The 23,016-nt window shown below is 40.0% G+C and overlaps 1 long non-coding RNA gene across 2 annotated transcripts in view; it reads left to right on the top strand.

Moving 5' to 3' along the window:
* Positions 1-20,198, top strand: part of LOC309647312 — a 41,892-nt gene extending 21,694 nt beyond the window's left edge. The window contains exons 3-4 of one of the 2 annotated variants that reach the window (XR_014255952.1): positions 10,652-10,718; positions 11,664-20,198. This is a non-coding gene — a long non-coding RNA (uncharacterized lncRNA). Of the gene's footprint in view, positions 1-10,651 lie in introns of both variants that reach the window. The other variant, XR_014255951.1, reaches the window with a different exon arrangement.
* The last annotated feature ends 2,818 nt before the right edge of the window (positions 20,199-23,016 follow it).

Genomic DNA, 23,016 nt, shown 5'->3' on the forward strand with positions numbered 1-23,016 from the left:
TCATCACGATGACAGCCTCAAAATCGTCGCTTCTCATAATGGATGGCCTATGGGGAAGTGAGGGGTGGAGGAGCTTTGGGAGGGGAGTCCGTGAGGACTTGCTCGCAGACTTCAGAGAGACCGTGTGAGTGCCAGGAGACCATATTTCATATGAAGGGATTTGGTCAGGTCAGCAGCCGTAGGGCACCCAAAGCATAAATCTTTCACCTCCAGGGCATCTCAGACTGGGACTGACTGAAATGGAGTAATAAGAGAACTGTAATCCGTCAAACCTCAAGGAAAGGAGAAATGGCCCCCTAGTGAAAACCCTTGCAGACCCGAAAACAGCCAGGAGAGGGCAGCCTACCGGGACAACTCACTGGTCTGCAGAGCAGCCAGGAACTTAACAGAGCTGCAGGGAGGGAGGGGCTGCAGGTCCCCTCCCTGGGCCGTGCTGACCAAGGGCCTTTGAGAGGATGTTGTGACACGAGAATGGTCATTAGAGAAGGTAGTCTTTGCCTTTTGTTGGCCAGTGGAACTTGAAAAAATAGAGCGGCTCTCAACTAACTGCATGGAAAGCAGCCCTTACAAATACATTAGTAGAAGGTACCCCTTCCACTCCCCCGTCCCTTACATGATTCACATGAATGTCTGAAATTCCAAGTTTATAATCTATTCATTCAACAGGGTGCGGGATATTGGACGCCGGGGCCAAACCTACTGTACAGAAGGAAAGCTTGAGTTTACAGATTATTCTCCTTCTAACCATTGAGGAGGTAGCAGATCATCGTTTTTAAAAACATGTGAGCCAAATGCTAGGGTTTCAGTCCTGGCTTAGCTGCTTTTCACTCTGAGACCTTGAGCAAGTTTCTTCACCTCCTAAGTCTCTGCTTCTTCTGCGGAAGGGGATAATAAGAGCACCTACGTCAGAGTTGTTAAGAAGACTAATGTAAATAATCCAAGTAAATGCAGGCACATAATAAGTACTCAGTAAATTAACATTCATGTAACATATGACTCGAACGATAAAATTAGAATCATGTCGCATTTGGCCAGACATACCCGTGATTCCTACATAATTACCCGTAGAGTATACAGTTGTTATGGGGTGGTGATTGAAGAGGGTGAACTGGGGACACAAATCAAAAACATATATTACGATACACTCTTGTTTTTATTCTAAGATATTCAAAAATCCCTTGTTGAACCTCTGAAGTTTTTACAGAACAGTTTGGAAACAATTGCTTTATTGGACCAAAAATAAAAGCAATATGTCCTAAACCAATTACAGTGAGTTCAAGTACTTTACATCTGGCCCACTCATGCTAGGATAACCATAGACAACTTCTAAAGTTGGCTCCATTGAGGACACTCCTTCTAAGATTTGGTGCCTATGCAAACAGGTAGGATCCTGATCCTATTTGAAGTGTATATGATTGGCACCGCCAGGTAAACAGTTAGCAGGAGACATTAGGTTAGCGGAAATAAAAATCTGTTATTTGGGGTTAATATGAATAGATGCAGAAACTTTTAAAACATATATAATGGAACGTTGGTGAGCTACTGAGTAAAAAATGTAGGTGCCTGTGAACTTCATATAAAAATACAAATAATGGGGTTTTAACAAAGGGCATAAAAAGACAGAGGGATGAGCAGGAATGAAAACAGACTAAGAGATAAACAACTACCTCCAATTTGCCCAGAAAACTCTAAGAAAAACTGGCCACTGTTTCTGCTGAGTCAAGTTATTCATGTCATTTAAAACTGTGACATGAACTGTAATCGCTATTTCTGTAAAAAAAAAAAAAAAAAAAAGGGTTTGAAAATAGATTGTCACTTAAAGATGACTGGAGCGTAAGTCTGAGACTCACTGACTTTTAAGCCTTGTGTTTTAAAAATATTACCTCTAGGTGGTGAAGTTAAGGGAAAGGACTGGGGAAAAAGTAATCTCAGGCCTTGGAAATTCTTTGTCTCATATCTATCCTCCGCTCTGGTCCCTTCTCCTCTCCATTCCTTACCCTGTGTCTCTTCCATGTAGCAAAGGGTTGGGAGTTGAGTTTCATGTGTCTAATTACATGAAATAAGTGCATGAATTTTGTGTTTTGCCTGGAAGCAAAACCACAATGGACAAGGCTATGATCAAATGATAATGCTATGACAGCAACTAATTAGGAAAGCCCAGTATACGTGAACAGAGTTTTGCTATTTCCAAATAAAGGCTAATAAAGTTAATATTATTAATACTTAATACTATAGAGCTATATTATTATGCTGGTAGACAGTTAGGCATAATTGGTAAGTAATCACAGAGGTGGCCTGTGTTACTTTGATATACGCACATTGTACTTTTACAGCTTAGATCTTCTCACTTTGGGTCCACCCAACAGTACCATCACAGCAAAGCAGCGTTAGGGTGAAGAGAACTAGGCCAGAAGCAGCTGACAAAGCAGAGGACCCACGGAAAGAGACCCTGCATCCCCGGCAACTGGAGGAATTGGATAACATACTAGGGCGAGTGAAGGGAAAGTTGTTCGTGATAAGGCAGGAAGGAACAAGATAGAGATGGAGAAGGGATTTTTTTAAAAGGAGGGGGTTTTGGTCAAGGGTAATTGAGATTTTTCCCGTTCTCATCACCCACCTTTCACCACTCCCTCGAAACATTTATGGTATCCAAACTTCCATAAACAGTAATTGTCTCCACAATTAGAGACAAAGCTTGATAAGCAAACCAGCTGGCATAAGTAAGATGAAACTCTTTCTCACTAAAATGTTAATGGCTGTTACTGGAGCCTTTGCTATTTTGATAGGAAGAGGAAGTAAGAGAATGAAAGGAAGGAAAGCATATTAAATGGTAACAAGAGAAATAACTAACATTTATTGAGTACTTATGTGCCAGGTTCTGTTCTAAGTGCTTTCATGGATTAACTCATTCCCTCCCCACAGCACTTTGTGTTAGGAAGGTATTATTACTAATCTGTATTTTACAGATGAGGAAACTGAGTCACAAAGAGATTAGGTGACTTGTGCAGGGTCATAGTGGTGGGACCAAGGTGTGAATTCTGGCATTTCTAGCCCTAGAGCCCATACTCTTGGCCACAGCTGAAAGGAAATTGGCTCAGAGAGAAGATGGCCCAGGAGACAAAACTCCCCTACGTGGATGATGTTGCCTGAAGTCAGCCTGTCTACTTCTGAGTGTTGGAATGAGAGGGGGTCCCATGCAGAGGTGTTTTATCTTGCCACAGAGTTGTGTATCTGCTACTTAAAGGAACACCAGTGCTAGGGAGATTATTACATTCGGTCCTATGGAACATTTTGATACCTCCCTGGTTCCCATGTGTGTACTGCTTTGCTGCCTGAATTAGTGATCCTGTTGCAGTTATTTAAGCTTTCTGTGCCTCTGAGTGCACATTTGGAAACTGGGTTTTTTCCACTTGTCAGCTTCCTGACTCAGAGGAATGCAGAGGGCTAATGGGCTGATACATGCAAAGTGCTTTGAGCCATAAACCAGGACTAACTGAACTTTTAGAAAACTTGGCAGTGGTATTTAGATTGACAGAAGTGGTAGAATAGTCTCCTAGTAGCTTCTTTAGATGTTCTTGGTTCAGCTGCCTGGTCCACTATGGCCACCTGAATTCTTCTCTAGACTTTTAAATGGCACCGCTGTAATGAAGGACGACTGTCTGGTAGACTTGGGAGATGTCCATATAGTCTGGGATTGTGCAAATTATGTAGAGATAAGAATTCCTAATTCAAAATAACAATCTTCAAGCCAGGACTTTGAAAGCCATTACTTATCAAAAAAGGTTAAAAAGAACTGGATCTACTCCAAGGAAACCTTTAACCTAATAGCAAACACCATACCTTAGCATTCAGTTCAAATGATAGTGATCTAATTGACACCACCAAGGGCAGAACCACTGCAAAGTTGTTTTTTTTTTAATGATGTTTTACAAAGAGATGTGGGTAAGAAGATGCCCAAGACAGAGAGAATGGGGAGAGAAGGAGTCTCAGTTGTAGCTACGATTAAGAAATAGCAAACACAAAAGAAGTATAAAGCCACAGTTTTTTAAAGAAAAACATGTCTGATTAATCCACACTATCTAGTGGAATTTCCCTTCCATTTTTTAAAGCATAGAAATATTAGTTACCAACCTATGTCTTCAAATAAAACAAATGAAAGCAGGAGGGTGATCATAATATTTTTAACAGATGCAGTTATCAACTCAATGATTTAACCTTGAATTCTTGTCTTCTAAGGATAGAGTCATATCTTGGGGCGGTCATGCCTCTCCTGGCCTGAGAAAGGAAGTAAGCATTGTGAGCTAATAAATAAACATGACCAGTGGGAACCAAGGTGGAAATTCAGGAGGAGAAATAGGGCAGATTAAAATAGTTTACAGAAAGAGTTTGAGAGCAAGGAAAGGAAATCGAATGACAGAAGGAAAGCATAGATGGTCAAGACCGTACAGTATTAAGGAGCAACAAATCCAAAACAAGAAAAATAAGAGACGTTTTTTCAGTGCTGTTGTAATTCGAACCATTTCAAATAAAAGCTATGACAAATTTCAGAAAAATTTAGATACAGATTTGGTTTTAAGATGCTAAGACTTCCTTTTTGGCAGTATTTTCTCTTCCTTTTTGGCAGTGTATCTGCAGATTCTTCTCTTTAAACATTCAAGGCCCTATCTATTCCTCACCAAAGCAAAATAGTGATGTAGACTTTTTGGTGTGAAAATGAGGCAAGGTGTAATCTTCCCAGGAGTATTTGCAGATTAAAGCATCATCTTTACATGAGAAGGAATTTTCAGGTCAAAAACTGGTGGAAGAGGTACAGGAACCTTCCTGGTGTCCCTTCTCCCAAATCTCACTGAAAGCAGTTTCTGCTTTTGCCTCTGTCTCCCTTGATCCCATTTATGATCCCATTTATCTGGTTTACAAACACATTTTCACATTGTCTTTGTTGGATTGAAAGAGGTTCCTTTCATTAAACAACAGGATGGGAACAATGGGATTTGTGTAAGGAAGAGGTCATTTAGGTAAATTCAAGCTATTGAGACAGGAGGGAAGGGAGCAGGGCACAACCTTAAAAGAATGGCATAGCCATTGAGGATACCACAAAAACTGGTTAGAACCTAACAGGCCCAAGATGGTGGAAGAGTCAACTCCCAGTAGAACTTGAGCCTCATTTTACGCTCCTTGTAATACATTAGTGTCTAAATGACACAACCACAGGCTCCATGACCGGTCTGAGGCTGACCATGAAAGGCCAGAAAGTAAGCGGTGGCCCAATTCCTGGGAATCTCCGTCCCTTCCCTAAAATAGCTGGAATAAATCTCCCACTTATTAGCCTATGAAATTACCCAGCCCATAAAAACTAACCATCCCATATTCAGGGTCCTCTCACCTTCTGAGACGGCCCACACTCTGTCTATGGAGGGTGTTATCTCCCTGAATAAATCTGCTTTCACTCACTTCTTCTCGCTCTTGAATCCCTTCCTGCGCAAAGCCAAGGACCCTCCTTTGGTGGCCTGTCCCAGGGACTCGCCCAAGACCTGGGACGTAAGCATCCTCTCATGCCCCCATTTTCCTGCAACTCTATGATACTTTGTTATGTTCAATCAATGATAAGGTCACTGAAGGCCCATTACTGAGCATTTACTGCTTTACGTGTAAAGGAGACCAGTACTCGTTAACCGTCCCATTCCACGTAGAAACGTTCATCGCATTTACTGAGAACGGGGTCGCGGGGGCTGATGCTCTGAGTCTCTGTGTCAAAGCTTGTTTACAGGGAGGTGAAGGATAGCTTCCTTGCCCACACTCCGTGAGCTGCTCCGCCCTGCGCTGGACTCAATAGGAGGAAGGGCGGAGCAGGCACACAGAGTTTTGACAATGCTCCAGCTCTTTGCACCCCAAACATTGACTGAGACAGTCAGGTAATTCTTTAGAGAGGATGGGCCTAACCTGCAGAAGCTGGCAGAGGGACAGGAGCAGAAAGAAGTGCTCCCTCTGTTTGGAGAAGGCGTGTTCCTTGTGCCTGTAATAATTGCCAAAGCAGCGATACAGAAACACAGGAATGGTCCTACACACACTCTTCAAACTGGTCACCCATTTGACAACTCAGCTTCAGGGCCACTAGCCTATGCAGCTCTCACGCAGGCACTCCTGCCTCTGGGGACAGCTGTTTCCTCTGCTTGGAAGAGGCTCTTCTCACTTAAAGCTACCTTTTCTTCCTAGATTCCTCTCCAGCCCTCTCCACATCCCACTTCCTGTATTAAGCCTCTCCCAGCTGTCTCAGCACACAGCCATCACTTTGTTCTTTGGCCTCCTACACCACTCGCCTAGCACTTGGTAATTTCTGTGGTTTATCTGTTTATCCATTCAGCTCCCCATCCCCATCACTGGACTTTGTCCAAAACAGTCAGCCTTCACAACGTGCTTATAAACGATGATAAATCATTACAGTAGAGTGGTTTAGGCATGCCTGACGCGAGTTCATGTTTGTGTAATTTTTAAACTCAAATGGAAAATTTCCCATGGTTAGTACTTTTGAAATGCAGTAAATCCTTAATGTGTAATTGTTTTCAAACATTATGGATTTATTAAGGAGGCATAAGGAACAGCACTCATCAATTCTGGGGTAAAAGGAAGGACACTTACTAGGGAGAGAGGGAAGAGCAAAGAGCTGGTTCACATAGCCCTAAACTCACGCTGGTGTGACCAACTCATCCCGTTTCCCTGGGACTTTGCCAGTTTTAACACTGAAAGTCCTGTGTCCTGGGCAACCCCTCAATCCCAGGCAGACCTGGACAGTTGATCACTTACCAGGTGGCCAATGCAAATTTTGACAAGAAGCAAATGCAAGTTTTAAATAATGGACTGAGCCCTCTTTCTCTTCTCTCATCACAAATCCTGGTGCCACAGCCTCTCCAAGGGCACTCCACTCTCGGTGACAAGTGGAGGAGCAGGTGATAATGCCCAGTTCCCAAAAAGGAACCTTGGGTTTATTCAACTCTCTTCACTTTAGAAGCAATCTCAGGCCTGGGAGGACAAATGGTCAAGGGAAAAAGCTTTGTACAGAGTTCTCACAAAACAGAAACTAAAAGGAATATTTGGAACAGGAAACAGTGACCTTTATGGCATGATTCCCAGAGGGAAAGTCAAAGGCAGAGACTCGGGAAGGCAAAAGTCCAGGGTCCACGGGAACTGCAGCTTACACTGAACATTCCATACCAGGCCTGCTCACTGCATCCCCAGAGCATCTGTTTTGATAATGTTGCCGGGTAATCAAGCCAACTGTGACAATTCGAGTGGCTAGATGAACAAGACTGGAATCTATGACTATGAATACCTCTGGATGTTGCAACAATCAGCAGTACGTATTGATACATTCTGAGCAACCAGAATCTCCTATACTACAGAATAGACACATTTTGAAAACCCAAAGGGGCCTGAAATAAGTGTCACAATATAGACATCATTAATAATGGTACACACAAAAATCAATTCAAGCTCTATAGTTTGTATAATGATAAGGATATTTTTCCATAATAAAATAACAAAATTAAACTTTTTAATCTGCATGAAATATATAACCCAGTAACTCAGAATCAAAAAAAAGCATAATTGGGAAATGGAAATTTTACTGCCTGTATCTCTGTGTATCACTCAAGATTAAGGTGGAGTTGATTTCTTTAAGTATAGATTCCTTTGACTGAAAACGTTCACATGTGTCCCAGGACCAGCGCAGGCTAGGCAACTAGGCCGGGAGCTGAAATTTAGAGTATACAGTGCAGGGATGGAATCTTACCACCAGAGGGTATTCTTTCCTCCTCAGGATTGTGGGCAAGTTTATGTAACCACAAACTAACCCTAAACCAGCCCCATAAAAATGGACCAGGCCAGATCACAGGAAAGTGCAGTAATTTACAATATTCACGCAAATTCCCTCCTGCCCTCCTGTTTTAGAGAGTGTTTACTTTCTTCAGCTGAGAGAATCATGATGGCAGCAAGCCAACCTACACAAACTGTAGAAGACAGATTACACCCCTCCTGCTGGTCAAAACAAGAGAATAGTCATTTAGGAAATTAGCCCAGGTGGCTATTTCTGATCATCCCCCGTGGGTGGAGAAGGGTTTTCAAGAAAGGGAGAATGCACTGGCTAGAAAGAAAGAACGGAGGGATTTCAGGGGCAGTGGTGTCTCCTGCTTGAATTTTGATCTAGACTAATTTACAGTTGAAAAAGTCGATGTCTCACTGGCGACCAGAAAGCCTAGGAAAGTTACCAGAGAGATCTGACAAGGTCCAAAGTCAGCCAGGGAATCTGTCCCAGCCCATTAGTATACCAAGTTTAGAAAGCAAGGCCCTGGAAAGATGCCCCAGGGAGATGCCCAAGGGAGTCAGTTTGAATCCGGCCAAATGCTTACTCTGGAAAAAGGAAGACTTTGTCCCTTCTGGCTTGTTCACTGCCAGAAGCTCCGTCAGGGAAAAAGGCTGTGAAATTGAGAAATATGGGATATTAGGTCATCTGCCCAACTGAAGGCAGGTTCAACAAACCCAAACTTCAAGTCAATAAATAGTTTCCTTTTTTTAAAAATGATCTTAAATAACACTTGCTCATTGCTAAAAATTCAAACAACACAGAGGTAAAAGTAAAAAGTGAAGCACTTTTCTCTCACAGCCAGCCTACTCCCTTCAGCCGCACTCACTAGAAATGCTCACTGTGGATAATTGGCTCATATTTTTCAGGGCTTCCTATTTCTATGAATTACAAAAAATTGATCCATCTACGCTAGCTTTCCATCTATTCATCCCATGCACTCTCAATCATCCATTTGGGATTTTTTTTTGTTACTGTTTTTTGTTTTGTAAAAAACAGAGATCCTAAAATAGATATTATTCTACTTGAGATGTTCATTCCATAGATCATTGCGTTTTTCCAGGTCTACCCCAGTCTATGTAGCAGTGACACTGGGTTGTCCCATTGTGCAGATGTGCCATAGCGTTATTTAGCCAGTACCTTATTGATGGACATTTATGTTGCTTCCAATTTCTTTTCCTATTACAAAAATGCTATAATACAATTCTTAATTAAAATAAATAATTATTTATTTATTTTTGGCTGCGTTGGGTCTTCGTTGCTGCGCATGGGCTTTCTCTAGTTGTGGCGAGCAGGGGCTACTCTTTGTTGCGGTGCACAGGCTTCTCATTGCAGTGGCTTCTCTTGTTGCAGAGCACGGGCTCTAGGTGCATGAGCTTCAGTAGTTGTGGCATGTGGGCTCAGTAATTGTGGCTCGTGGGCTCTAGAGCACAGGCTCAGTATTTGTGGCGCACGGGCTTAGGTGCTCCGCGGCATGTGGGATCTTCCCGGACCAGGGCTCAAACCCATGTCCCCCTCATTGGCAGGTGGATTCTTAACCACTGCACCACCAGGGAAGCCCAAGAAATAATTTTTAATGGGTATGTTGTGTTAAGGCTCAGACCTTGCCTGTGCTAAGCCCTCTACAGGATGTTAAGGTGAATTAAAAAAAAATTTTTTTTTTTTCTTTTGCCTTCTTGGAGTTTGCTCTCTAGTGGGGAAGAACTGTAAACATCTAACTGACATAAGAAAAAAACGACTTAAGTATTAAGAAGTTGAACAAGTAAGATATTCAAACATATAACATATTCCTTGCCTAGGGAGCAGAGAGAAAGGAGCTATCCAGTTCTGATAACTGGGATTAGAGAAGGTTTCATGAGTTGACTTCATCTATGTAGGGATTTGCTTTAAGGTGTTTGATGTAGGCAAGTTGAGTTGGAAGCTTGTAGAACTCTTAAAATCATGCTGTTGACTGGGACAAAGGACTCCATGATTTTTGCTTTTGAATTTCCTTTAACAAATATAATCTCAGATAGGACTGGGAACACTCTGTCCTTCTTCTAAGTTTGTTTTGCTGGGTTTAGTCTCCAACTTGGTCCGATAACCTGAAAATTCATTACAAATATTCAACTTGGTACTGCTTTTTGCTCTATCCTCAAATTTTCTGGGCAAATGTGTGATCTCCAAATCAAGCACATCACAGTTGAATTATCTGTTACATCTGGTGTGACTGTCCAGAGTAAGACATTTTATCAGTACACTAAATCCAACAGTATGTTATAAAAAGGAGACATGAAATAACTCGCCTGTGATAACAAATCTCTTTAAGTCAGAACCTTCCCAGCAATCATGTAAACATGCTAAAAGGAGTGGTTTTCTTTTTAAGCAATCTCAATTAGCAGGTCTTTTTCTTATTAACATCTTCAAAGTGCTTTGAGCTCCTCCCCAGATGAAAGGTCCCGTGTGAGCACAAATTATCATTATGCTCACAAAATGCATACACTAAATGCAGGAAAAGTGCAAACGATTTACCTCCATAGCCTGCAATGCCCTTGAGACACCTTGATCTGCCAATATAGCCATCAATTATTCTATATCCTTTTCTCTCTAAATGCATGCATCAAAGCATTCTCATGCACACCCCTGTAAATCCAGCTGTTTATTCCAAAATAGTTCCTCTTAATTAACCCTGTTTCCTTTCTCTTTTGTTGGCAGCTGCTGATTCAGCTTTTCTTCTGTTGGGGAGAAGGTATATGCAACCCTGGCTTTGGAATGGAAAATAACTCCTTTTTTTTTTTTTTTTTTCTCTACAAACAGGGCCACTACATCAAAGATGTATATTAATAAAGATTCTTTGACGATCTGGAAAAATGCATATGATACAGTAAGTGAAAGAAGCATGATACAAAAATGTAGAGAGTGAATGACATGTACACACTGCTATATTTAAAATAGACAACTAACAAGGACCTACTGTAAAAAAAAATTAATTTTTAAAAAACCAACAAAAAAAGTAGAGAGTATTATCTCAACTATAATATGAATAATTGCTAACATGAATTGAATTCAACCATGCCAGTCACTAAGCTGAATGCTTTACCTATGTCATACACTTTCATCTTCACTATGAGGTGAAAACTATCATCCCCCTTTTAGAGATAAAGACGCTGAGACTCAGGAAGTTTAAGTGATGGGCTTCTGTCCGGCACTGGCTGGCTCCTACCTTTAATGAAGGTCATGCTGCCTTTTAACAGTGATTGTGCCTAGATAGAGAAATCTGGGATGATTCTTTTTCCCTAACTTTTTACACTTACACATTTTTTTAAAAGAAACAAAACTAACATATTAACGACATGAGTTAATCAAATAAAAATGAAGAGGGCTACGTCGCCCTTTATTTATGGGCGTGATGACTTAGGATAAATATAGGTAATGTGTCATTAAGCTCAGAGTTCTCTGGATCTCTGCTTCCTTATCTTTAAAATGACGGGTTGAACCAAGAGAGCTCAGAGTACCTTTCAGTTCTAACATTACTTTAGTCCTTTCGTTTCTGCTTATGCTTCAAGGATGGCACTTTTCTTCAACATTAAGTAGATTCCAGTTCCTTAAATCTGCTCTAAGAGCTCTGTTAAGTACCAGAGGAAGAACCATGGAACTGAGTGTTACGTGAATTCAGTTTGTGAGTCATCTTTGGACACCAGAGAAGAATAAAGACTATTTATGTTAATGATAAGTATTGAATAAGTATTAATTAATGTAAAATTATTAAGTAATTATAAAATTATAATTGTGAATGAAGAATAACATATTTTTTCTGATCTAATTCTAGAGCAAAAGACAAGTTGCACTGGAAAGCAGGACCAGGTCTTTTTCTGACCGGGGTTTAGTTTGGACATGTCTAGAATACAGGAGTAAGAAACCCTTTGAAAGAACATGAAGAGTGTGGGTGTGTGCAGCTGCAAGGAGCATTTGATCTTTTCTTGGAAAATAAGTACCTGCGACACGAAGGAAGGTTGCTCTTCCCCACAGAAGGACAAGTTCCTCAAACAGGAAACATGTGGCACCAACCATGAAGAAAGGACAGAACCATCTGTAATGCTATAAATATTAAGATGTCTGGGAAGCATGAAGAATTTTTATTTCTGGCCACTGAGCCTTACATTTATTTATTTATTTTTTCTACTTCTGAGCATAGCGTAGTCTTTATTTGGAACTCTTTCATGCCCAGTATTGTATTTTTCAACACAGGGAAATGTAATGATTCAGCACATAATATTAGCTCAATGAAGGAAGCATATTAATATTTAAGCTTCAATTAGAAGTAAAGGTTTTTTTTAAGGTAAGGCTTAGGAACAGTACCCTTTCCATAAATAATTCCTGGAATTCCATTTTCTACAGAACCTAGAATCTTTATTTAAACCATCAATTTTAAAAAACCTTCCATGGATCAAAGATTCAGGAATAAAAAATGAAATCATTTTTATACTTGAAGAAGACATGGAAGAATTTCTTTATAAGTGTGAAGTGGGGAAGACCTTTCTACTAAACTAAAAGTCCAGAAATCATAAATGAAAAGTGATAATGTTATGATAAAGTTAACAATGTAACAATTGAAAACTTCAGTCTGGCAAAAACAAACCACAACAAAAACATACACACATTTTTTAAAAAATGAACGATTAACAACAAACAGATAAAAACAAGTTTTCAATTCATATCAAGATAAAAAGTCAATGTAGCAGTGTATGAGTTCCTAGCAATCAATAAAGAAAGGATCAACAACCCAGTAGAGAAAAAAAAGGCAAAGAAAATGAACTGAGAGTTCACAGATAAAGAAACACATATGGCTCTTAAACCTATGAAAAGATGCTCAGTTTAACTCATAATTCAAGAAGTGCAAGATACAACTATTTTAAGTTGTTTTGCCCTACCCATCAGATTGGCAAAAATCTACAAATGTGATAACACACTCTATAGTCAAGATCTTGAGAAGGAAAGCATTATGAGTAGAAAAGTAAATTGGAGGGCAATTTGGAAATATCTGTCAAAATTACAAATGCACATAAACCAAGGCAAGTTTTAGGACCCCTCACTTGCACAGGCCCCTTTCCAGGCCCTGGGAAGAGTCTCAATAATTTTTCAACATATTATGTTGTTTTTGAAAACTTCGCAAAAATAAGATTTTTAATCACGATTGGTTAAGACCACTGTTCCCTTTCCACTCAGACGCCCTCTCTATCACACTTTCTCTTGTGAAGTGTGGCATTGAAATGGCATCAGGAACTTTTGGGGTCAGGCTTAAGGGAAGTTGACTTGGAGATACATTTAGTTCAGATTTAGTAAGATATATTTATGTGGTATGCAGTCATTTCCATTATAGCCAGGTTATCGCCTGGTATCCTGCTGTAAGAATGGTTTCCACAAATATTCCTACCACCCACTTTGCCAACTACCTGCCATTCCGACTAGAAGTTACAAGGCCAGGAGTCATATTGAAATACGAACATGTCTTATGGTGCCTGATACCAGAATTATGTAGGCAGTGGAAAAGAAACAAGGCTTGAAATATATGGAGCCAGAAGCCAATCTGTGGAAAATTCTTTTAATCATTAGATATGTAAAATTATAAGCAGAATATTTAGTTTTTAACAGATATCTGGTCAAAATGGATACTCTTGCCTGTTAGGGTATACTTGACAATGTAGCAATTATAAATGCACCATGTACTTACAATCTTTTTTAAAATGAGAATCATGTGAAATAGAATTTATCAGAATGTCTGGACTGTAGGGCACAAATCTATAGCAGCACTGCAAATGGCAAGCATGTTTGTGAGATGTGAATGCTTTTGCATTCCAACTGTCAAAAAATAATTTAGAAAATTTCAATCAACCATGCTAAAGGAAAGCCTGAATTATCTTTCTGCTTTCTCTCTTTAAAATGATATTACAAAATTGTGGCCACATGAAGAGGTAATCAAAGTGTAAGCAACCAAAAAAAAAAAAAAAAAGAGAGAGAGAGAGGGAGAAAGAAAGCATTATAGAGATATCTCAGGTAGTTAATTAGTAAAACTATTATGTTATTTTTCAAAATAGTCATGGTATTTTTTAGCTTTTCAAAATTAGTAGTCTATTGTGATTTCCTTTCTATATAAATATTCATTTTCATACCTACTTTGAATTGGATAATTTTGTATTCTTTTTCTTAATGAAGACCCACAAAATTATAATCTTCAGGCTCCACACAACTTGAAGCAGTCTTTGTAATTATCCAATGCCCCAGAAAACCTCAAATGTGGGAATTTATCTCAGAGTTGTTCTTGCACATGTCTGTGCAAGGTTATTCAGTCCCAAACTGTAATAGAAAAAGGTTGAACTTGGTAGGCTGAACAGATTATGGGTACAACCATATAATGGAATATCATACAGCTCTAAAAATGGAGGCATACTCCACATTCTGATATAGAAAGGGCGACAAGATATATTTTTCAGTGAGTAAATCTTGGTGCAAAACAATGTGTACAGTATACCACTTTTTATTTTAAAAATAAGCAGGAAGAATGGGAAAATACATAAACATTTGTTTATTTTTGCATAAATAGGTTCTGAAGATGAATAAAATTGATCACAGGGAGGGAGCACCGAGTGGAACAGACACAGAGGTGGGAATTAGATTGTTTTTTGTTTTTTGTTTATTTTGGTCGCACCGCATGGCTTGTGGGATCTTAATTCCCTGGCCAGGGATTGAACCTGGGCCCACAGCAGTGAAAGGGTCAAGTCTTAACCGCTGGACAGCCAGGGAATTCCCTGACAACTTTTTAAAATGTCAATTTAGGGACTTCCCTGGTGGTCCAGTGGGTAAGACTACATGCTCCCAATGCAGGGGCCCAGGTTCAATCCCTGGTAGGGGAACTAGATCCTGCACGCATGCCGCAACTAAGACCCGGCGCAGCCAAAATAAATAAATATTAATAAATATTTTAAATAATGCCAATTTAGTCGCTCATTAGCTATCAGCCTTAAATTCATCATATCTATTCATTTCAGCACTGTTTATAGTAGTCTTCAATCAAAAGAATTTTGAAAACAACCTGAGTGAATTTTATGTAAGGATACATGAAACCATAACACCAATGAAAATATTTAATTATATGAAAATTTTTAAATTTCTGCACTTTGAAAGAAATAAAGGCAAACAAACTTGGGATTTATTATCTTTAATATCCAATTCACACAAAAGGAAACTCTTAAAACTATTCAATAAATAATTGAGCAATGAATATGAATAGGATAGCCAAAAATGAAGAAAACACATAAAAATATTAAACTTGGAAGTCATCGTTAGCTTCTCCTCTGCTACACCCCCAAACCCAATATATTGCAAGGTAGTGTCAATTTTACCTCCTTAGTATCATCGCCGTTGTCACTGTCATTACCCTAGGCCAAGTCACAATCTTCTCTCATTAAGGCCAGTGCAATACCCACTAAGTGGCTTCCCCGCACATTCTTTAGCTCCCTGTCATTTCATTCTCTACATAGAGAGATGATTTTTAAAAACTAAAAATATCTCAAATACACACACTCTTCACTAACCTCCCATTTTAAAGATAAAAAATCCTTTAAGGCTCCTTCTCAATCCCAGACCTTTAAACAATGATGTTTCCCCCACCACCCAAACCCCATTCTCACTCTTCAGCTCTCACCTGAAAGCTACTTTCTCAGGGAGATCTCCCAGACTAGGCCAGGACCCTTGTACAAATTCGTAAAATACCCATGCAGCTCCTCCATGGCACTTAGCACAGGTGTAATTCTAATTCACTGTATGAAAAGTTGGAGGGGGTAGGGACTGTCTCTCCCAGTGACTCCACCAGGGCAGGGCTGTCCTGTGAACCACCATATCCCCAGGACCTAGCACAGCATCTGACATTTGTTGAATAAATGAATGAGCATCGCTGACAATAAAAAATATGGACCTTACAACAATTAGATACACATTTAGCCTATAAAATCGGTAAAAGTAAAAAGGAAAGCCAATGTCCATTTGTCATTAGCAGGTGTGCAGAACCCTTCTCCAGTTTCTAAAAATTAGAATAAAAAACATATAACATAAAACTTATCACCTTAATTAACCATTTTTCAGTATATAGTTCAGTACTGTTAAGTATATTCACATTGTGCAACATATCTTGAAAATTTTCATCTTGCAACACAAATTCTATACCCATTAAGCAACAAACCCTCATTTCTCCCTTCCTCTGCCCCTCACAGCCACCATTCTACTTTCTGTTTCTATGAATTTACTTTAGATAGCTCATGTAGGTGGAATCGTACAATATTTGTCTTTTTGTGACTGACTTATTCCACCTTTAGTATAATGTTGTCAAGATTCATCCATGTAGTAGCATGTGACAGGATTTCCTTCCTGTGAAGGCTGAATAATACTTCATTGTATGTATGTACCACATTTTGTTTATCCATTCCTTCATCATTGAACATCTGTGTTACTTCTACCTCTTGGTTATTGTGAATAACGCTACTATAAACATGGGTGTGCAAATATTTCTTTGAGACCCTGATTTCAATTCTTTTGGATATATTCCCAGAAGTAGCATTGTTGAGTATCTTTTTTCTTTTTTTTAAGGTGAAGTTCACATACCATCAAAGTGAACCATTTCATTTAACCATTTCAAAGTAAACAATTCAGTGGCATTTAGAATGTCCATGACACTGTGCCATCACCACCTCTATCTAGTTCCACAACATTTTTATCACTTCAAAAAGAAAGGTCATGTTCGTTAGCAGTTGCTCCCCATTCTCTCCTCCCTCAGCCCCTAGCAACCAACAATCTGCTTTCTGTCGCTATGGATTTACCTATTCTAGATATTTCCTATAAATGGAACAACACAGTATATGATCTTTGGTGTCTGGTTTATTTTACTCAGCATAATGTTTTCAAGGTCGATCCACATTGTAGCTTTTATCAATACATCATTTTTTTGTTTTGTTTTGTTTTAATTTATTTATTTTTGGCTGTGTTGGGTCTTCGTTTCTGTGTGAGGGCTTCCTCTAGTTGTGGCAAGTGGGGGCCACTCTTCTTTGCGGTGCGCGGGCCTCTCACTATCGCGGCCTCTCCTGTTGCGGAGCACAGGCTCCAGACGCGCAGGCTCAGTAATTGTGGCTCACGGGCCTAGCCGCTCCGCGGCATGTGGGATCTTCCCAGCCCAGGGCCCGAACCCACGTCCCCTGAATTGGCAGGCAGACTCTCAACCACTGCGCCACCAGGGAAGCCCTACATCATTTGTTTTAATGGATGAATACTACTCAACTATATGCATATGCCATACCTTGATTAAACCATTCAAATGTTCATGGCCACTTGGGTTGTTTTCATCTTTTGGCTATTGTGAATAGTGCTGCTATGATCTCCCACCTTTTTGATGGGCATGTAAACTGGTATTGAGCAGACTGACCACCGAGCCTGCTGGGCCCACATCCAGAGATGGAATCTGGCAGGGACACTCCACCATGGCACATCGGCTGGGACTGACCAATCAGTGCCTCTGCCTTTAGTGGTTAAATATTTTGAATAATTACAAGCAGATTACCATAAATTGAACACAGGGGGCATGTTCTTGCTTCTCTTAAACCTACAAAGCCTGCAGTAAAAATTCAACCTAAATAGGCGTGATGACTATTAGTTGAGCCAATTATATTGCTTCTATGGAGAAAGTGAATTGAAAATATCAAGGGAAGTCGATAAACTGGCAATGTGAGCAGATGAGGAAATAGATGAGTTGTTAGTGGCAGATCTCTAGGGCAGAGATTCCTGGGCTGCAACTGCTGATGGGTGACAAGGTGACAAGCTGGTCCCCGGAGCTCCCCTACATCCTGAATGACCTCAGCTGCAGCCTATATGGTTCAGCTACTTCTTGTTCATTCTGTGATGTTACATGAGGTCTGGCTTTATGGCTTGGATTCCTGCCCTGAATATTTCTACAGCTGTCATTCCTACAAACTTCCCAATGACTGAGGTAACTTGAGTGATTCCTTGCATCCAAATGTGCCTCAGGAAAACACCTCTGAAAAGAAGTTAGATTGTAGATATCTAGAGCTTTATAATCAGTCCTACTCTTTGATTCAGCAGTTTCTGTCTGGAACCGCAAACTAAGGCAATAATCCCGAAGTCAGGAAAAGCCATGTGCACAAAAAAGTTAACCTCAATTTTAGTTTAATGCAAGAAATTGGAAATGTGTGTCCAATTTAAGAGAATGTGGAAAAGAAAAAGGAAAAAAAAAAAGAGAGAGAAGTATCCTAATTTTATTTAATTATTTATTTTTAATTTTAAATTAGATTAAATACTTTAATTAATCTAATTAATACTTTATTCAGAATTATATATAATTATATTAACATCGACATATCGTTATATTATAATCTTAATTGGAAAAAAGCAAGAAATATATATTCATGTGAAAAATATTCATAGAAAGAAATGGTAAAATAGGAATAGTGATTCCTAGTCATACTGAGTGAAAGACACAGAAAGACAAATATCATATGATATCGCTTATATGTGGAATCTAAAAAAAAGGGTACAAATGAACTGATTTACAAAACAGAAGTAGAGTCACAGATGTAGAAAACAAAGTTACCAGGGGATAAGGGGGGGGAGGGATAAATTGGGAGATTTGGATTGACATATACACATATATACTACTATATATAAAACAGATAACTAATAAGAACCTGCTGTGTAGCACAGGGAACTCTACTCAGTACTCTGTAATGGCCTATATGGGAAAAGAATCTAAAAAAAAAGAGTGAATATATGTATATGTATAACTGATTCACTTTGCTGTACACCTGAAACTAACACAACATTGTAAATCAACTATACTCCGATAAAAATTTTTTTTAAAAAAAAGGAATAGTGATTATCTTTGGGTGATTTTTTTCCCCTGCATCTAAAACTTTCTAATGAAATGTGCATGTGTTGTTTTTATAATGGAAAAAATGCTTCAAAAAAAAAAAAAAAAAGCAGAATACAACGGGGCTTTAGAAAACAATTAATCATCCTAAAGTGATATTTACTTAGTAGGAAAGAGGGAGGCACAAAGCTTTCAGTGTGAGTAGAAAACTCAGAGAAAAAGATCTTGAAGATTGAAGGGATTTGGTCTCCAACATATTCCTCGAGAAACCAGATGGGACTTGGCTTTCCTAGAAGGTTCAGGATACTGCCTTTTGTGGCAAGGACAAAGAAAGGCTGGGGTAGCTAAGACACTACAAGACTCTCTGACAAGTCTAAGCCCTTCAGGGCCGAGACGGGCCAAGACACGGAGCTTATTAGAGAAAGCTTGGGCCAGATGGCGGTTCCAAATGGCCAGACTTGTCATTTTTCCATGTGGGTCAGAAACATATGCCCATGATGCAGCAGAGCAGCGAGACTACAAGAATGGCAGGCTATGGAAACTATGTGAACATTTGTTTCATACGGATTTTACTGACTCTTCAAACATGCTAGCCAAGAGCACCCCCTCCGCTGCTGAGTAAGCACTTGTAGTCTGCACAGTGGCAGACGGGCCAAAAGCTGAGGGTTGGGACCTGTTTTTAGAATGAAGTGTCTTGAAATAGTTTAAAAAGAAAAAACAAAATGTCAGGGAGAGATCTGGTGGTTAATTAATTCATTAAACACATACTCATTGAGTGTTTACTCTGTGCTAGGCACTATTATGAGCCTTAGGGAAAAAAACGTCCTGCCCCTGTGGTGCACGTATTCTATGGCGGGGGATTACAAGGTGGGGAGAAGGGGGACACAATAAATAAGAAGAACAAGTAAATTATACAGGATGTTGGACAGCTGTGGAGAAAATAAAACAGTAGGAGGAGTTAAGGAGAGTCAGTTGTCAGATTCTTAGAGTTTAAATAAGGTGAATCAGGAAAGGTAGCACAGGGACATATAAGCAAAGATGTGAAGAAGATGAGAATACACCTCAAGGAAAGCATTCTGGGCAAAGGGAACAGCAGACACAAAAGCCCTGGGCAGGACTGTATGTGGCCTGGTCAAGGAACAGCAAGGAGGTCAGGGTGGCTTGGAGCAGAGTGAGCAAAGGGAGAGTAGTGAGGGTGGGTCAGGTCACATAGAGTCTTTCTTTTTTTTTTTTAACATCTTTATTGGAGTATAATTGCTTTACAATGGTGTGTTAGTTTCTGCTGTATAACAAAGTGAATCAGCTATATGTATACGTATATCCCCATAGCCCCTCCCTCTTGCGCCTCCCTCCCACCTTCCCTATCCCACCCCTCTAGGTGGTCACAAAGCACCAAGCTGATCTCCCTGTGCTAGGCAGCTGCTTCCCACTAGCTATCTATTTGGTAGTGCATATATGTCAATGCTACTCTCTCACTTCGTCCCAGCTTCCCCTTCTCCCCACCCCATGTCCTCAAGTCCATTCTCTATGTCTGTGTCTTTATTCCTGTCCTGCCCCTAGGTTCATCAGAACCATTTTTTTTATTTGTAGTGAGGTGGATGGCCCTAGAGTCTGTCATACAGAGTGAAGTAAGTCAGAAAGAGAAAAGCAAATACTGTATGCTAACACATAGAGTCTTAAAGCCTGTTGTAAAGAGAACAAAGGGGACAAATGCACCAGCAGATGCTGACTAGCTGTGGAAGCTGATAAAGGGAGACGTGGCAAAGATCACCCTTAAGAGTGATTGGGGCTACGTGGTGTCATTAGTGAGACAGGAAACACAAGACGAGGAATATATTTGTGCCAGGGAGGAAATGAGAGGAGACAAAGGGGAGAGATCATTAGTTTGTTTGGATGGTAGTTCTTTTGGGGTGCAAATGGGGCCCCAGAAGTCACGAAACAGGTCAGGATGGAGATGCAATTGGTGAATTACCAGCAGATAAAGCAGTGCTCGAATTATGCAGTGAAGGAGTGGATGACTAATAGCAAAGGCTAATAAATGGTTGTTGAAAAGACCTAGTGAAACTGCTCAGGAAGTGTGTTGGTTAGGTTCTTTTGCCATGCAAGGAACAGATGAGTGACCTCGGATACTGAGGTTAGAGCAAAGTTGCACAGGAAGCTAGAAAACATTATTAAATAACAGCAGGACTCAGGGAGCCTGAAAGTTCATGAGGATACGTTGTATTTCTTGATCAGGCTACTTGTTCATGTGCCCAGCCCAGGCATCCTTATTGTCACTGAGCTACTCTCTGTCGCTGCTTCTACTGTTCCTGATACAGTATCTCTCTGTCCTGCTCCCTCTCCTGCCCTTGCACTCTGTCCACATTCCTCAGGAGAAATGATCTAATTCATTTGGCTGGTTATCACCCATTACAGAGAACATTTGGTTAACGCTCTTGAGCCTGGGTAGCGCCCAGGTCAACTCATAGATGCTGCCTCTGGATCGGGTGCCCATCCCTTGTCCAGTCAGCTGTGGCCAAGAAATACATGGTACCAGGCATGGAAAGAATAATTAGTGAGTCACCAGATGGGGGCTGTACCATGGCAGGTACTCTGAGGCTTCCCAGGAGTAGCAAAACTAGAAGTATATGGCATCAAGAAGGCCAGAAGAGGAGAGAGTCTTAAGCAGACAGTGTTTACAAGTATCAAATGTAGCAGAGAAATGTAATAATTAATAGTAATAATAATAATAGCATCTATCACTCTGAATGCTTACTATGTATCAAATGCTATATACTAAGTGCTCTATATAATTATCCCCCTTAATTTTTACAATAGCCCTGTGACATAGGTATTCTAGTGCCGTTTTGAAGAAAGTGAGGTCCAGATAAATTAAGTAACTTGCCCACCACGTCTGGTAAGTAGCGAAGCTGAAATTTAAAGCAAAGTCTGTCAATATCCAGAGATCAATTTATTGATTTATTCGCCAACATAATATATTGAGTGTATATTTTGCACCATACATTGTCCTAGGCACTCTCTTGGAGCTTCCATTCACGAGAGGAAGCCAGTCCCTAAATAGGTAAACAAATAATATAATTTAAAATAACAATAAAGGCCACATGAAATAAAACAAGATAATAGACTATGAATTGACTGAAGATGGGAGCAGGGCACTGTTCTAGATAGGATGGCCAGAGGAAGCTCCCCTTGAGGAGGTGACATCTGAGAGAAGACCTGAGTGATGATGAGAAGGAACCGGCCATACAAAGATCTGGGGGAAACACTCCAGGCAGGAATGACCCTTGTGTTCAAAAAACAAAAAAAGGCCTGAGTGAGGGGAGAGAGGGAGAACTTAGAAAGACAGGCAGGAGGTAGATCCAGTAGGTCTTAAAGAAGCCTGGCTTCTAGTCTAATCATACAGGGAAATAAATGGAGAGTTTTAATCAAGGAAGCGATAGAATGGTTTAAGTTTTTAGAAGACCAGTTTGGTACCATGTGAGAAACAGAGGGAAGAATCAAGCGGAGAAGTCTAGGTAAGGGATGATAGCGGCTGGGATGAGGTAGGCTTGGAGAGAGTGAGGAGTGGCTGGAGAGCTGACATCACTTGCTGGTTGATTAGCTATGGAGGATGAGAAAAAGAGAGGAGTCAAGAATTGTTTATTTTAATAAGAGTGATAATAGTGTTACGAATACACACAAAAATGCCTTTATGTTTTAGAGATGCAAACTGAAAAATCTGAGTTAAATGTCATGATGACTGTACTTCACTTTAAAATCCTACATCACAACAAAAGTAATAAGTGAAATAAGCATGGCTGATTATGGATCTATGGGTGTTCATTAGACTATTTGCTCTACGTTTCAGTATGTTTGAGTTTTCAAAACAGAAGTTTTGTTTTTTTCTAATGACTTTAGGTTTTTAATCCAAGCAATGAGATGAGGTCATTTTTACTGGAATGGAAAAGGTTGGAGAGGAGTAGATTTGAGGGTGGGAAGGATCAAGAGGTTTGCCCAAGTTTAGTTTGAAATGCCCATTATACATCCAAATGGATATATTATGGGCATCAAGATATGTAAGTCTACAGCTCAGGGGAAATGTCAGGGCTAGTGTGGCAGAGACTACTAGTTTCCTACCTGATATCCACTCTCCTCTTCTTGCTTAGTAACAGAACCCTGATATTTAGCTAGGTAAAGTGCGATCTGAAATAAAGACTACATTTCCCAGGCTTCCTTGCAGCTCTGGACAATGAGATGTAAGCAGAAGCTTTGTGAA

The sequence above is a fragment of the Balaenoptera physalus genome (assembly GCF_965194825.1).
Source record: "Balaenoptera physalus genome assembly, chromosome: 18".
Classification (NCBI taxonomy): Eukaryota; Metazoa; Chordata; class Mammalia; order Artiodactyla; family Balaenopteridae; genus Balaenoptera; species Balaenoptera physalus.